The sequence below is a fragment of the Astyanax mexicanus genome, chromosome 4 (assembly GCF_023375975.1).
Source record: "Astyanax mexicanus isolate ESR-SI-001 chromosome 4, AstMex3_surface, whole genome shotgun sequence".
Classification (NCBI taxonomy): domain Eukaryota; kingdom Metazoa; phylum Chordata; class Actinopteri; order Characiformes; family Acestrorhamphidae; genus Astyanax; species Astyanax mexicanus.
Window position 1 is genome coordinate 11,417,863 of NC_064411.1, and position 13,332 is coordinate 11,431,194.

Here is a 13,332-nt window from a genome sequence, read left to right on the forward strand (position 1 = left end):
AGGCTGCAGCTGCAAAATGTATGTAGCAGAAACACTGCTGCTGTCCTGAGCACTGAATACAGTGTTATACTACTACTTTAGTAGTATCACACTTTACACTATAATCCATACTACTAAAACTTGAAGCTCGGCTGCGCTCCGGTCCACACCTAGAACCCCCCGCTATGAAGCCGAGCGGAGCGCAGTGCGGCCGAACCGAGTTCCTCGATTAGGCTCGGCCCTGATGCAGAATTTTAGATTTTAGATGCAGAATGAGCACACCTGATGCTTCCACAAGTGATTAAACAGGAGAGATAGTTGAGGGAGGCAGGTCTAATTCAGTGGTTCGGCTTTCAAAGGTCTGATAAACTTCAGCTTGCTCCCAATTGTGCCGGAAAGTGGAGTTGACTAGCAACGGTAATGCATCTAATCTGTTCCACCACCTCAAGCAGTTTCACTACACACAATATCTTCCTTATTCTGGCTGAAGCACTTATGTAGTTTATGTTGTATCTAAGTTATTTATAGTTGATATAGGTTTGTTTATTTGACGGTGATATCGTGTTCCTTTTATATAAATGAAGGCTTTCTGCATTCTTTATCCTGGATGAGGCACTTTTGTTTTGATCTGTTAAATATGTTTACAAAAGGATAAGAAGCTCTGCCTCTGTTGTAATGTAAAGTTATTTATATTGGTAAAATGTAAATAGGTTATTGGTTTGTGTTTGACAGAGATGTCATGTTTTTATATTGCTACATGCAAATAAAGGTGAGCATTAATTCATTCTGACCATTTTTTTATTTCTAAAGTATTATACAGTTTTTTATGAGAGGAGGCTTTAAAGACAGTAATAGGTACAGATTTCCATTGCAGGGATTCCTAACAGTTTTTCTGAGGCCTTCCAAATATTTATATCGATATCGAAATTATATTGTATCGACCGAAATTAAGGAATGTATCGTGATATAAATTTTGGCCATATCGTCCAGCACTAGCTGTAAATATGTCATACTGCTCTAACAAAGTGTATCTCATTTTATCTTATAAATATCTTTGTAATTTTCTGACTTGCAGTACATCTCTACCCCTCACCTTTTATAATCAAATATTTAGTTTTTCAATACAATAATTTCAGTGACCGGAAGCAGAAAAAGCCTGTATTAAATGTATATGCTTGATGAAGAGTCTCGACCTACCCCTTCCTGTTTTTATGTTCTAGAAATTAGATAATATTACTTTTTTTATTCAGGTGTAGGACCATTTATGGGATAATTTATCTGCATACAATCACAGCTCCAGAAATGACATTAATCTGTTTTAATAAGGCAGTATGCCATAAATATCGTAAGAAATAATGTTGCCAATATTTTTGAACATCATGAACTATATTACCCTGAAATATGGAGCCATATCACCCACCCCTAATTATCACATTCAGGGTAGTACTTTCTTGCTGTTTTAAGCAAAAGAAAAATTCACACTGTTTTCATTTCCTATTATATATCTTCTAGAGACATTTTATATATGTTTATGTCCAGTATAATTTATTTTACTTTAATCCTGCATATATGGAGTGCATTATTACCCAGCAAAAAGCTACACATCGGCCCTTCGTGGGCTAAGTGCGGGCACTGTGGGCAGGGGCTAGCCCATTAAAATTCCAAACAGGCCCAACATGGGTTTTCTGTGGGCAGCCTGTTCATTGGCTGGCCCACTCAAATCCTATAAAAGGCCGCTGTGGGCTAGCCTAAACTGGTCCAGTGCATTAATGCCCCTGTAGGCCCAGTGTGGGAATTATTTGGACAGCCAACACTTTGATGCGCCCACACAAATCCCAGGCAGGCCCACTGTGGGTCAGCCCACATTCAGCCTGCTCCATTTCACACCCTGAAGGGCCAGTGTGGGTTATATGTGGGCAACCCACACTCTGGCATGCCCACACAAATCTCATGCAGGGCCACTGTGGGTCAGCCCTAATTCAGCCTGCTCCATTTACACACTGTAGGCATTGTGGGTTATATGTGGGCAGCACGCACACATATGTGAGCATGCCCACACAAATCCTATGCTAGGTTACTCTGGGTCAGCCCAAATTTACCATACAATATTTTACAATCTGAACGTTTGTGTCATAATAAGTTCATATGAAGGGTATCTGAATATTTTTTATTGTTTTTGTCTGTGAGAGCTAGGTAGATTAGCTAGCTTAGTGGATAGGAGCAACACTGTGTGAAATGTAGTATCAGCTCTGAAAGATTTTCTAAACCAAAAGTGGAGAAAAATCAAGGTACCACAGCAGAGTTGTGCAGAGACCTTTGGAGGGACACACACACACACACACACACACACACATAGTAACATCTCATATTTTTCAAGACATACAGTTGTGGTCAAAAGTTTACATACACTTGTAAAAAAACATAATGTTATGGCTGTCTTGAGTTTTCAATAAGTTCTACAACTCTTATTTTTCTGTGATAGAGTGATCGGAACACATACATGTTTGTCACAAAAAACAGTCATAAAATTTGGTTCTTTCATAAATTTATTATGGGTCTGCTGAAAATGTAACCAAATCTGCTGGGTCAAAAATATACATACAGCAACATTAGTATTTGGTTACATGTCCCTTGGCCATTTTCACGGCAACTAGGCGCTTTTGGTAGCCATCCACAAGCTCCTGGCAAGCTTCAGGTCGAATGTTTGACCACTCTTCTTGACAGAATTGGTGCAGTTCAGCTAAATGTGATGGTTTTCTTGCATGAACCCATTTCTTTAGCACTGTCCACATGTTCTCAATGGGGTTTAAGTCAGGACTTTGGGAAGGCCATTCTAAAACCTTAATTCTAGCCTGGTTTAGCCATTCCTTTACCACTTTTGATGTGTGTTTTGGGTCATTGTCTTGTTGGAACACCCAACTGCGCCCAAGACCCAACCTTCGGGCTGATGGTTTTAAGTTTTCCTGCAGAATTTGGAGGTAATCCTCCTTCTTCATTATCCCATTTACTTTCTGCAAAGAACCAGTTCCACTGGCAGCAAAACATCCCCAGAGCATAATACTACCACCACCATGCTTGACAGTAGGCATGGTGTTCCTGGGATTAAAGGCCTCACCTTTTCTCCTCCAAACATATTGCTGGGTGTTGTGGCCAAACAGCTCAATTTTTGTTTCGTCTGACCAGAGAACTTTCCTCCAGAAGGTTTTATCTTTGTCCATGTGATCAGCAGCAAACTTCAGCCGAGTCTTAAGGTGCCTTTTCTGGAGCAAGGGCTTCTTTCTTGCACGGCAGCCTCTCAGTCCATGGCGATGTAAAACACGCTTGACTGTGGAGACTGACACCTGTGTTCCATCAGCTTCCAAATCCTTGCAGACCTGCTTCTTGGTGATTCTTGGTTGACTCTTGACCATCCTGACCAATCTCCTCTCGGCAGCATGTGATAGCTTGCGTTTTCTTCCTGATCGTGGCAGTGACACAACTGTTCCATGCACTTTATACTTGCGTATAATTGTCTGCACAGTTGCTCTTGGGACCTGTAGCTGCTTTGAAATGGCTCCAAGTGACTTCCCTGACTTGTTCAAGTCAATAATTCGCTTTTTCACATCCACACTGAGTTCCTTTGACTTTCCCATTGTAGCTTTTGTAGCTGAGTCTAATCACTGGGTCAAATGAGCCCTATTTAAATGGGCTCATGAGAAGTCAACAGCTGTAGTCAATCAGAATCACTTACAAGAAGTGAAGAGGCCATGACATGAAGCTAATTTGATTGACACAACTCGCTACATCACCAAAATTGACAAATTTTGTTGCTGTATGTATATTTTTGACCCAGCAGATTTGGTGACATTTTAAGCAGACCCATAATAAATTTATGAAAGAACCAAATTTTATGACTGTTTTTTGTGACAAACATGTATGTGTTCCGATCACTCTATCACAGAAAAATAAGAGTTGTAGAACTTATTGAAAACTCAAGACAGCCATAACATTGTTTTTTTACAAGTGTATGTAAACTTTTGACCACAACTGTATACTGTATAGCTATACATTTTTATTTATAAAAATATTTTTCTTTAATATTTTGGATAGCTACGAATTTGCTCCATGGTGCTGATTCATAATCTCACCTTTATTATTGGTAGTGCTGATAATAAATAAATAAAAATATTAAATTATAAATGTATTTGTGCTTGACTATACACTTTGTGTAAGCCAGCAAGGTTATAAAAGTTACATATTTTTTATTTTTGCATGTGATATTTAATTGTGAGGATCATGTAACCAACGAATCCACCCCCCTCCCCTCCCCCCTCCCTGCACGTGCCTTTACCACAGAGCAACGATCAAGCTTAAAGGCAAAGTCAGTGAGTGACTTTGGTCTGTCAAAGTGACTGAAAGGTAAGTTATAATTTCTGTTCTACTATACGCTTTTCTATTTTTTGCTAAGATACGCTAATGTGGTGCTAATGCAGTTACCACTCTCAGGTTATTGTAGCATTATAAGGGTAGCTATGTTGAAGTTAGCATTGTGCTAAAAAAAGTTAGCATTGTGCTAAGTTAGAATGAGAATTTACCTCACATTTAAATAACAAGAGGGGCTCCCAAGTTGGCAGCTTATCTCGGCTCTTGGAGAAAGACTGCTGTTAAGTAAGTTAACTTTATATCCAAGTATGTCAACAATAACCAGCTAAGGGAACAATGGCTTGCTAAGGGAAAGATAGCCAGTTAAGCTAAGGGAAAGATAGCCACTTAAGCTAAGGGAAAAATAACCAGTTAAGCTAAGGGAACAATGGCTTGCTAAGGGAAGTATTAAGGGAAATGGAAAATGGAAAGATATCCACTTAAGCTAAGGGAAAGATAGCCAGTTAAGCTAAGGGAAAGATAGCCAGTTAAGCTAAGGGAAAGATAGCCAGTTAAGCTAAGGGAAAGATAGCCAGTTAAGCTAAGGGAAAGATAGCCAGTTAAGCTAAGGGAAAGATAGCCAGTTAATCTAAGGGAAAGATAGCCAGTTAAGCTAAGGAAAAGATAGCCAGTTAAGCTAAGGAAAAGATAGCCAGTTAAGCTAAGGGAAAGATAGCCAGTTAAGCTAAGGGAAAGCTAGCCAGCTAAGCTAACGGAAATATAGCCAGCTAAGCTAACGGAAAGATATCCAACTAAGCTAACGGAAATATAGCCAGTTAAGCTAACGGAAAGCTAGCCAGTTAAGCTAAGGGAAAGATATCATTTTAAAAAGTTTTGGTATTTTTGTGAACCTGATATCCTGATATCGGCCACCTCACATGTTTATAGAATGTAACTACCAGTCACACACAGTGACTGTAAAGGCTATTTATGTTTCACCATGAATAGCCTGAAGAAATTCAAATTCAAATAACTATCACTATATAAGAATCACTGTAATCAAATACAGTCTGCAAATTTCTCTAAAATTAAGCATTGTACATGAAAAGACACTAACAGATGTAGTATTTACCTGACTGCATTCTCATATCTCTATATTATCATTTTAAGAGGCCGTGAGAAGATCAATCATGCCACCACCAAAGGATGCAGAGATCGAGCAGGTTGCAAAGGTTTGGCTTTGGAATGCACGGGACCGTTCAGGTGGACGGAAGCATCGTCTCATGCAGTCTCTTCAAAAAAATAGTTAATTTATGATCTATGCTATATTAATGCATAAACAATATTCATTTTTGATATTATGATTAACTATATCTGTTCTATTTATGTAAAGTACATCTATTTTCTCCTTCATTATTATTGCTGTGAGATAAAAACCTTAATGCAAAAACTAATGTTATATTCAATTAGAATTTTTTTTACTGGTTTGATTGGGATGACATTTTGGTTCCAAGTCTACAAGCAAGAGGAATAAAATTAATAATAGAGATCAGGGGTGGGTTTCCTGAAAGCTTCGTTACGCTAAGAACTTCGTTAACTCGTACTTAAGATTGATCGTTAATTAAAGAGTGTTTCCCAAACCCGTGCGTAACTAAAGTACTACGTAAACTCGCTCGCAGATTAACGAGTGCCCTCACCCAGTCGTTATTCTTAAGAGCTTCTTTAGGGGATCTCTACTTGCAGTTCAGCACCTTAAACACCAGGGACCGCCAATTTTGAGGGAGAAAAATTATAATTTCCCTGCTTGAAGCAATTATATTATGTTACTATTAATTATAATCAATTATATATATATATATATATATATATATATATATATATATATATATATATATATATATATATAATTATTATTATAATAATTAATATTATTATATTATATTATATTAGATTATATTATATTATTTCCCGTGTCTGTGGGTGCTCCGGTTTCCTCCCACAGTCCAAAGTTCAGGCTAATTGGATGTCGGATAAAAATTGCCCCTTAGGTGTGAGTGTGTAAGTGGATGTGTCTGTGTGTCTGTCTGCCCTGCGATGGATTGGCGGCCTGTCCAGGGTGTATACTGCCTTCCCCCCGATGCCGGCTGGTATAGACTCCAGCCACCCCCCCGCGACTCTTAACGGAAAAAGCGGTTGACTATGAGTGAGTAAGTGAGTGAATGAGTTATATTATATTATATTATATTATATTATTTTATATATTATATTATATTATATCATATATTATATTATATTATATTATATTATATCATATATTATATTATATTATATCATATATTATATTATATTATATTATATTATAATGCCAACTTTCTCTGTGTAGTCTAACTGGGCATACTGGAATTGACCAATCAAACCCATAAATTATTAAAAATCCAGATTCCTGCAGATGATGCTCACGGTTTAAGCAAAGCTGCAAAGTCACCAAGTCCGTGGATTCTGTAATCAGGCTGTTATGTGGCATACACACACTTATATACACTTCCCACCAGCCCGGGAATTACAGCACAATACAATATATTTCCATGCTATTGGGAAAATTCCTGGTACTGTAGGTCCGGTGCAGGGGACGCCTGCAGTGTCTTTACTCACACCTACACGTATTGTAAAGGGTATCGGTGAATGTGCAGGTAATATTTAATATTATTCTTTATTTAGGTGCTTCTAACCAACATTGTGGCCGTTCATCTGGGCAACTCTGGGGTGTGTCAGCTCGCAAATATATAAATACCAGTCAAAAGTTGACACTAGAGGCCGACCGATCGATCGGCCAGCCAATTTAATCGGCCGATTTTTGTTATTTTTTTATCAATCGGCATCGGCCGATTTTCTTATTTGGCCGCGCCGATTTTAATCCGGCACATCTGCGGGCAGCTACTTGGAACGCAGCGCAAGGTTTCAAGAGTGAGCAAGACTTTCAACGGGTAAGGCATCCATTTTTACAATCCAGTGTCCCAAAGTCTATATTTTCTCTCATGATTAGTAATCTGTGATGTTGCTTCATTTACTGAAAAAGAATAGAATTTCAACTGCATCGGTGTTGTAGCATTTCTCTCCAAACGAAACTATGCTTAGCGTTGATGGCAGGAGTGCATTTGGAATGCGCCCTGACTATGCAAGGCAAGCCCTATCTATAAGCTCTAGTATAAAATAACTGACGTCTCTTCTTCAGAAACGAAAATCTAAGTAAATAAAATCAAATTAACACTTGATATTTTCAGTATTTAAATTATTTTTAGACGAAATGAAAAAGGGCAGGATTAAAACTGTTTAAGGATATTCGCAGCATCAGCTGCGCTGAAATAATAATTACTGGTTAGTCAGGATTATTAGAGGACTGTACTTCTCCTTATATATAAATAAGCTTTATTGTAAACGAATTAATAAAACAAATAGTTTCTAAAATAATGGAGTTAAAATAAAACATCTCTTTTTCCTTCACTACAAACAGACATTAAATCATGCCGCCTCCTGCTGTTCTGCTGTAAAACTCACCCGTTTAAAGCGGTTTGCGCTGTTAGATATTAAATGAAACGATGAGCAGAATTTTCTGTTTTGTCGGGTTCTACTTTAGAACCCCCTCCAGACTTTTCTGATAAAAGCTCATTTTATCCTGAACCTATAAAGCCAGGCGGACACTGTGCGATTTTTTTAATCGGATGCGTTCTGGAGAGCTCAAACAGCACGTTTGAATCGTTTGTCGTGTATGAACGCCTGCGATTCATCTGCACACACTGTACGGTCCGACTGACCTGCTGCGACGGGGGAGCTTACACTGCACGTCTAAACGCAGCCCGTAGGCGGAGCTTTCTTTGCGTACAAACTCTCGCTTCAACACAACGCCTTGCAAAAGAAAGCGCTTAGCTTTGCTTATTTGTGCCCTGTTGTGCGCTGAAAGTCCACGGAAGAGACGTACATGGACTCGCAGGTGGCTGAGGTGACGTGGACTCTACGGGTTGTCCGTTTTACAGAAGGAGAGCGCATAGAAAAATGACTGCGCGTCAGGCTGCGAAAGAAACACCAGCAGCTTAAATAAAATAAAATAATTTTATTTTTTATTCTGTTTATTGTTTATGTAAAAACTGGTTTTGCAACACTGAATATTAAACAAGCAATCGGTTATTCACACTGGATAGGGACCCTCATTTACAGTGCCGCTGAGCATTAACAGTTTAAAAGGGATTAATAATATATATAAAAAATAGGAATAAAAACTGACATTTATTATAGACGAATAAAATATATACGTAAAAAAGGAAAAATAGGACCTTAAAAAAAGATCATAAAAATTGACATAAAAGGGAAAAAAAATATATCTTATGAAGATATATATTTAATGATTTGATTAATAAAAGAAGAAAAATAATTTAAATGAATAACTAAAAAATATAAAATATAAACTCATTAAAAATTCGTTTAAAATAACCCAGGCTTTCTGCAGAATAATCAAAGTTTCAGTTAGTTTCAGTTTCAAATCATGAAAACAGCTCACCAAAACCTCAAACTATTCTTTATATTTGACTATATTTACTTACAGGTCCTTTGCTTGTACTTACAGGCCCTTACTTATTTTTATTCAACTGAACTGAGTTCCTGTAGCCTCGCGCTGAATTCAGCTCCGCGCTGCGAAAGAGAGCGAGAGAGAGGCGCAGCGCATTTTGTCTGATTTATCTTGATTAATTATCAGTACATTTATTAGCTTTAGTAAGTTTAATAGCACTAATTTTACTACACTTCTCCGACCTTATTTATTAAAACGTTTATTTTAGAAGACAGAGGTTATTATGCGGGCAATGCCGCGCGCAATGCCACGCGCTGCGCTAAGCTGGCTTTGCGTGGCTAATATTCTGGAGCACTGGACGAGATTTTAATTAATAAATTAACATATTTATAATTTTAATAAATTTGCCCTGGCGAAAAGAAACGAATTATAAAATATAGCTTTATATTTATATATATTCAGTATATATTTATATATACTGAATACAATGTTTAACTACTACATTAGTATTTCACTTTACACTATAATACATTAATCCATACTTATACCACTCTAATATATTGACCTTTTTTACCATTATTAAATATGTTAAACTGCTCTAATAAAGGTGTCTGATTTTCTCTTATAAATATCTTCATCTTTGTATTTTCTGACTTGCAGTATATCTCCATCCTTTACTTTCTATATTAAACTATTTAGAATGTAGCCTGGCTGCCAGTCACACAGTGCAATTTGTTTATTATTTACAAGTTTTGTCAATAGTGGTCAATTATTTTTTATATTTTATTAGTTTTTTAATATTTCAGTTAGAATGAGATGTTCTGACCTGAAGCACAAAAAGCTAAAATTATAAGGACATAGACAAAACATTTACATTTTACATTAAATTGGACAAGTTACCACAAATAATAATCAAAGACAAAGTTATCCAAATCAGTGCTTGACAAACCTGAGTTTTTACAGTTCTTGATAACAGTTCATTATTTTCCAACATATTATCTAACATTGATACACACTCTTTAAAATCCCTTAAATATATATTTAAAAAAAAAAGGAACATTGGATAAGCAATGTGAATGTTATTGTGCTTTTAAACCAGAAAAACTGCAGCTTCATCGAATAAAAAGAGCATTTTGGTTAAAAGCATACAGCAACTGTATAGAGGGGTTTTTGAAGGTAAATTAAGGTTCTAGCCATCTTTAGCTAACCTAGCCAATGCTATCTAGATAACTAAGCTAAGCTAGCGGGCAATTCCAAACAATAAAATACTATTAGCAGCCTGAATGTCTTAAACACATTAAATTTGTGATGAGTTGTTGTTATATAGTCTAAATGGTAGGATAATGTACAAGCTGTCTGCAATGGTTAATCCTTTCCTTTATAATTAACTTTAGTTGTTAGGTGTGGTATTGGTAACAAAACTGGGTCATTTTACAAGCTAATGTTGCTAATGCTAATGCTCCTGCCTCAGTGCTGAAAAAACCTGTAAATCTAAGTTTACTGTAAATAAACAGAAGCGCTTTAAACACCCAAATAAACAGTTTTCAGGAGAGAAATCTGTGTAGATTACTCATCTCTTATTTGCCTTTGAAATAAAGAAAGAAATAGAGAGAGAGAGAGAGAGAGAGAGAGAGAGAGAGAGAGAGAAACTTCTCCATACCTTCTGTAGTTCAGCTGATCCTGCTCTTACTCCGGCGCTCCAGCTACAGACCCCGGAAGCTCAGTCTCATCCGGGTTATGTAGAGCACCGCCCCCTCCCCCGCTATATCACATTATACCCATCACCGCTAGAGGGAGCCCGCGAGGGAGTCCTCAGTGCATGGAGCTGAATGGAGCTAAACAGCTAAACTCTCATTTAAAACACTGTTTAACTACTTCTCTGGAGTTTTCCTTTAATTTTACAACGTAGAACAAAGTATTTCACTAAAATAGGAAAGAAAACGTACCCCTACATTTCCATTTTCTAAAACTAATGTTTTTTATTCAGTAGATTTACTAGCATTACTGCTACTGATGCTGGAGTTACACACAGCTCATTTTAAAATGATTAAAACTGCTGTTTAAACGCTTTAATAATTATCTCTGCGGTGCTGAAAAAGCTGATGTTATTCTGTGTTGAGAAAACGAGTACAATTTTCAGTACGAAAAAATGAGTTACAAATGGAACAATTAAGCTAAATAATAGTTTATAAATGTTTAATACTTTTTACACATTTGTATATATTTCAGAGAGTCCGGTTTCTCTGGTGGTTTGAGAAGCTAGTAGCAGATTCTGAAATGGATGCTCCTTGCTCCTTTTTATAAAATATGTTAAATGACTTCCTGTAAGATTAGAGCGTTTCCTTGTATATTTTCTCTGTAATTTTACAGAGTACTACTGTACTACAATACATGTTTTTTTTCTGTTAGTAAACATTCCGAAAATGTAACAAAATCTATAAAATAATGCATTTACATAGCAGTGTAATTATGTTATGTTAGAATTATTCAAGCAATATACAGCAGGAAAATGTCCAATTACATCACTTATAAAATAAAATAAAGTAATTTTACTGTTACTTAAATCTTTAATTTCTCAATAAGCAGATTTATTCTATAAATGTGTATTACAAGAGAGAATAATTTTACAGTCTTTTATAGCTTGACATGCAGTGACTGAATAACTTACTGATCCATGCATTCCCCAAGAAGATGCAGATATAAACAGCACAATCTTTTCAGAAAGCCCTTTATTAGTAAGCTTTTTTTTAGTAAGTAAAACAAATGTCACCATACATACATTCATAGCTATTTAAAACCAAGGGAACATCATAAAAATTACTTGTTTTTAAAACCAGTACACACATAAAATCAAGACTAATCCCAACACATTTCCTTTTAAAACGTGATTTCCCCTTCCCCATGTATTCCTTTAAGCTCCATTAAAAATAAAATAAATAAAATAATGTAAAATAAAATACATGATAAACATATATTTTAACAACACACATTTACTTTGATAAAAAACATAATTTCTAAAAATGACATAGGTACATGTATTTTATTTTTTTTTTACAACATTGTCGTTGTTTTGTGTGTGTATGTGCGTGTTTTATGGAAATAAAAGATGGCTCAATCTGGACCTGAAAGAAAACATCTTGGTGGACTAAAATCAGAACACAATAAAAGCAATAGTAAAATTACAGCTTTTATAATTACATTTTTTCCTTCCATCATCAACTGTCTTAGTGCCCAAAACCCCAAACGTTGCCTAACTTTCCCTATCGTCTCAGTCCAGTTTTGACCAGTGTTAACTTTTTTTCAGTACAAAATTGTTTGAATATCCATGGTGACCATCACAAAGTGAAGCATTGATTATTTAATACAAGGAGTAAGTGCTTCTCTTTGGGGTAGTCTAAATGGTACTATTGATCAATTAAGGGAAAGCTTTTTAAGCAATCAAAGATTATTATTCAATTTTAAATTAAATATGAAATACATGATTTCATTATAATATCATATACCAATAGAACTAAGCATATTAGGAATAATTTGTTAACATAGGGTTTCTTGGTGTAAAACACTCTTACATATTGAAAGAATCCTGAAGATTTCTTAGTTCTAATGGATATTTGTGTCGAATAACGTGTTTAAGTGACTCAAGCAACCAGAGGTGTTTGTCTTAAATTTCTAAACAGAACCAGATATAATCTGGCCCAAATAGTCTCAACATCAGTAACTTCTTACTTAACTGTGACCAAAAAAAAAAAAAAAAATTTGCTAATATTTTGTAGTAGAATGAGAATGCTTGCTGAACTAATTTTGGAAAAGTTTTAAAAATATTCACCATCCTATATACAAAGCAATTCTTAAAGAAATCATTTTTATTTTACAGTTTAATTTAAACTGATATTTGCATATGGATTTTCAAATGCTTTTACAAGTGAGAAGTACCCTTCTATACAGAAATCAGGATGGTCCATTGTGATGTCAGATAGTGATTTTATAGGCAGTAGTTGTGAATGACCTCAATTTATGGAAAGCTTTCAGAATACATAAATAGACAGACTTTAGACAAGGTGAACAACAAACAAGATCTGCTGCAGTACGATCTCCTTTTCAAGAACCTTCAGGACATCAAGAAGGTAAATGCAAAGAAAATATAACCATAAACACATATGAGAACTCCGTAACCAAAGGTCTTAGACAGTCATAAAATGTGTCATTTATTCCGCCTAGTCGCCCTAATTAAACTAATAGTAGTTTGAATAAAATAACTTACCCTATGGTTAGGAACTTATGTGTTTTTTTTGGTACTTTAAGAAGACCTGTAAGTCACACGTTGACCAAAGTACTGTTAGGTTGTTCAGGTCGACTAGGTGCACCAAATGATGATTTTTTTTCTAACGTAATTCTAATGGTTAGGGAGTTAGGGAATATATTCACATACATGTCTTTGTTCACCAAAGTGA

General features: G+C 35.9%; 2 protein-coding genes across 9 annotated transcripts in view; one reads left to right on the forward strand and one right to left on the reverse strand.

Moving 5' to 3' along the window:
• Positions 1-13,332, forward strand: part of LOC125801101 (NACHT, LRR and PYD domains-containing protein 12-like) — a 431,224-nt gene that overhangs the window by 311,641 nt on the left and 106,251 nt on the right. The window lies entirely within an intron of this gene.
• LOC125801390 (zinc finger protein 850-like) overlaps positions 1-13,332 on the reverse strand; it is a 44,680-nt gene that overhangs the window by 4,629 nt on the left and 26,719 nt on the right. The gene's annotated exons all lie outside the window — the stretch shown is intronic.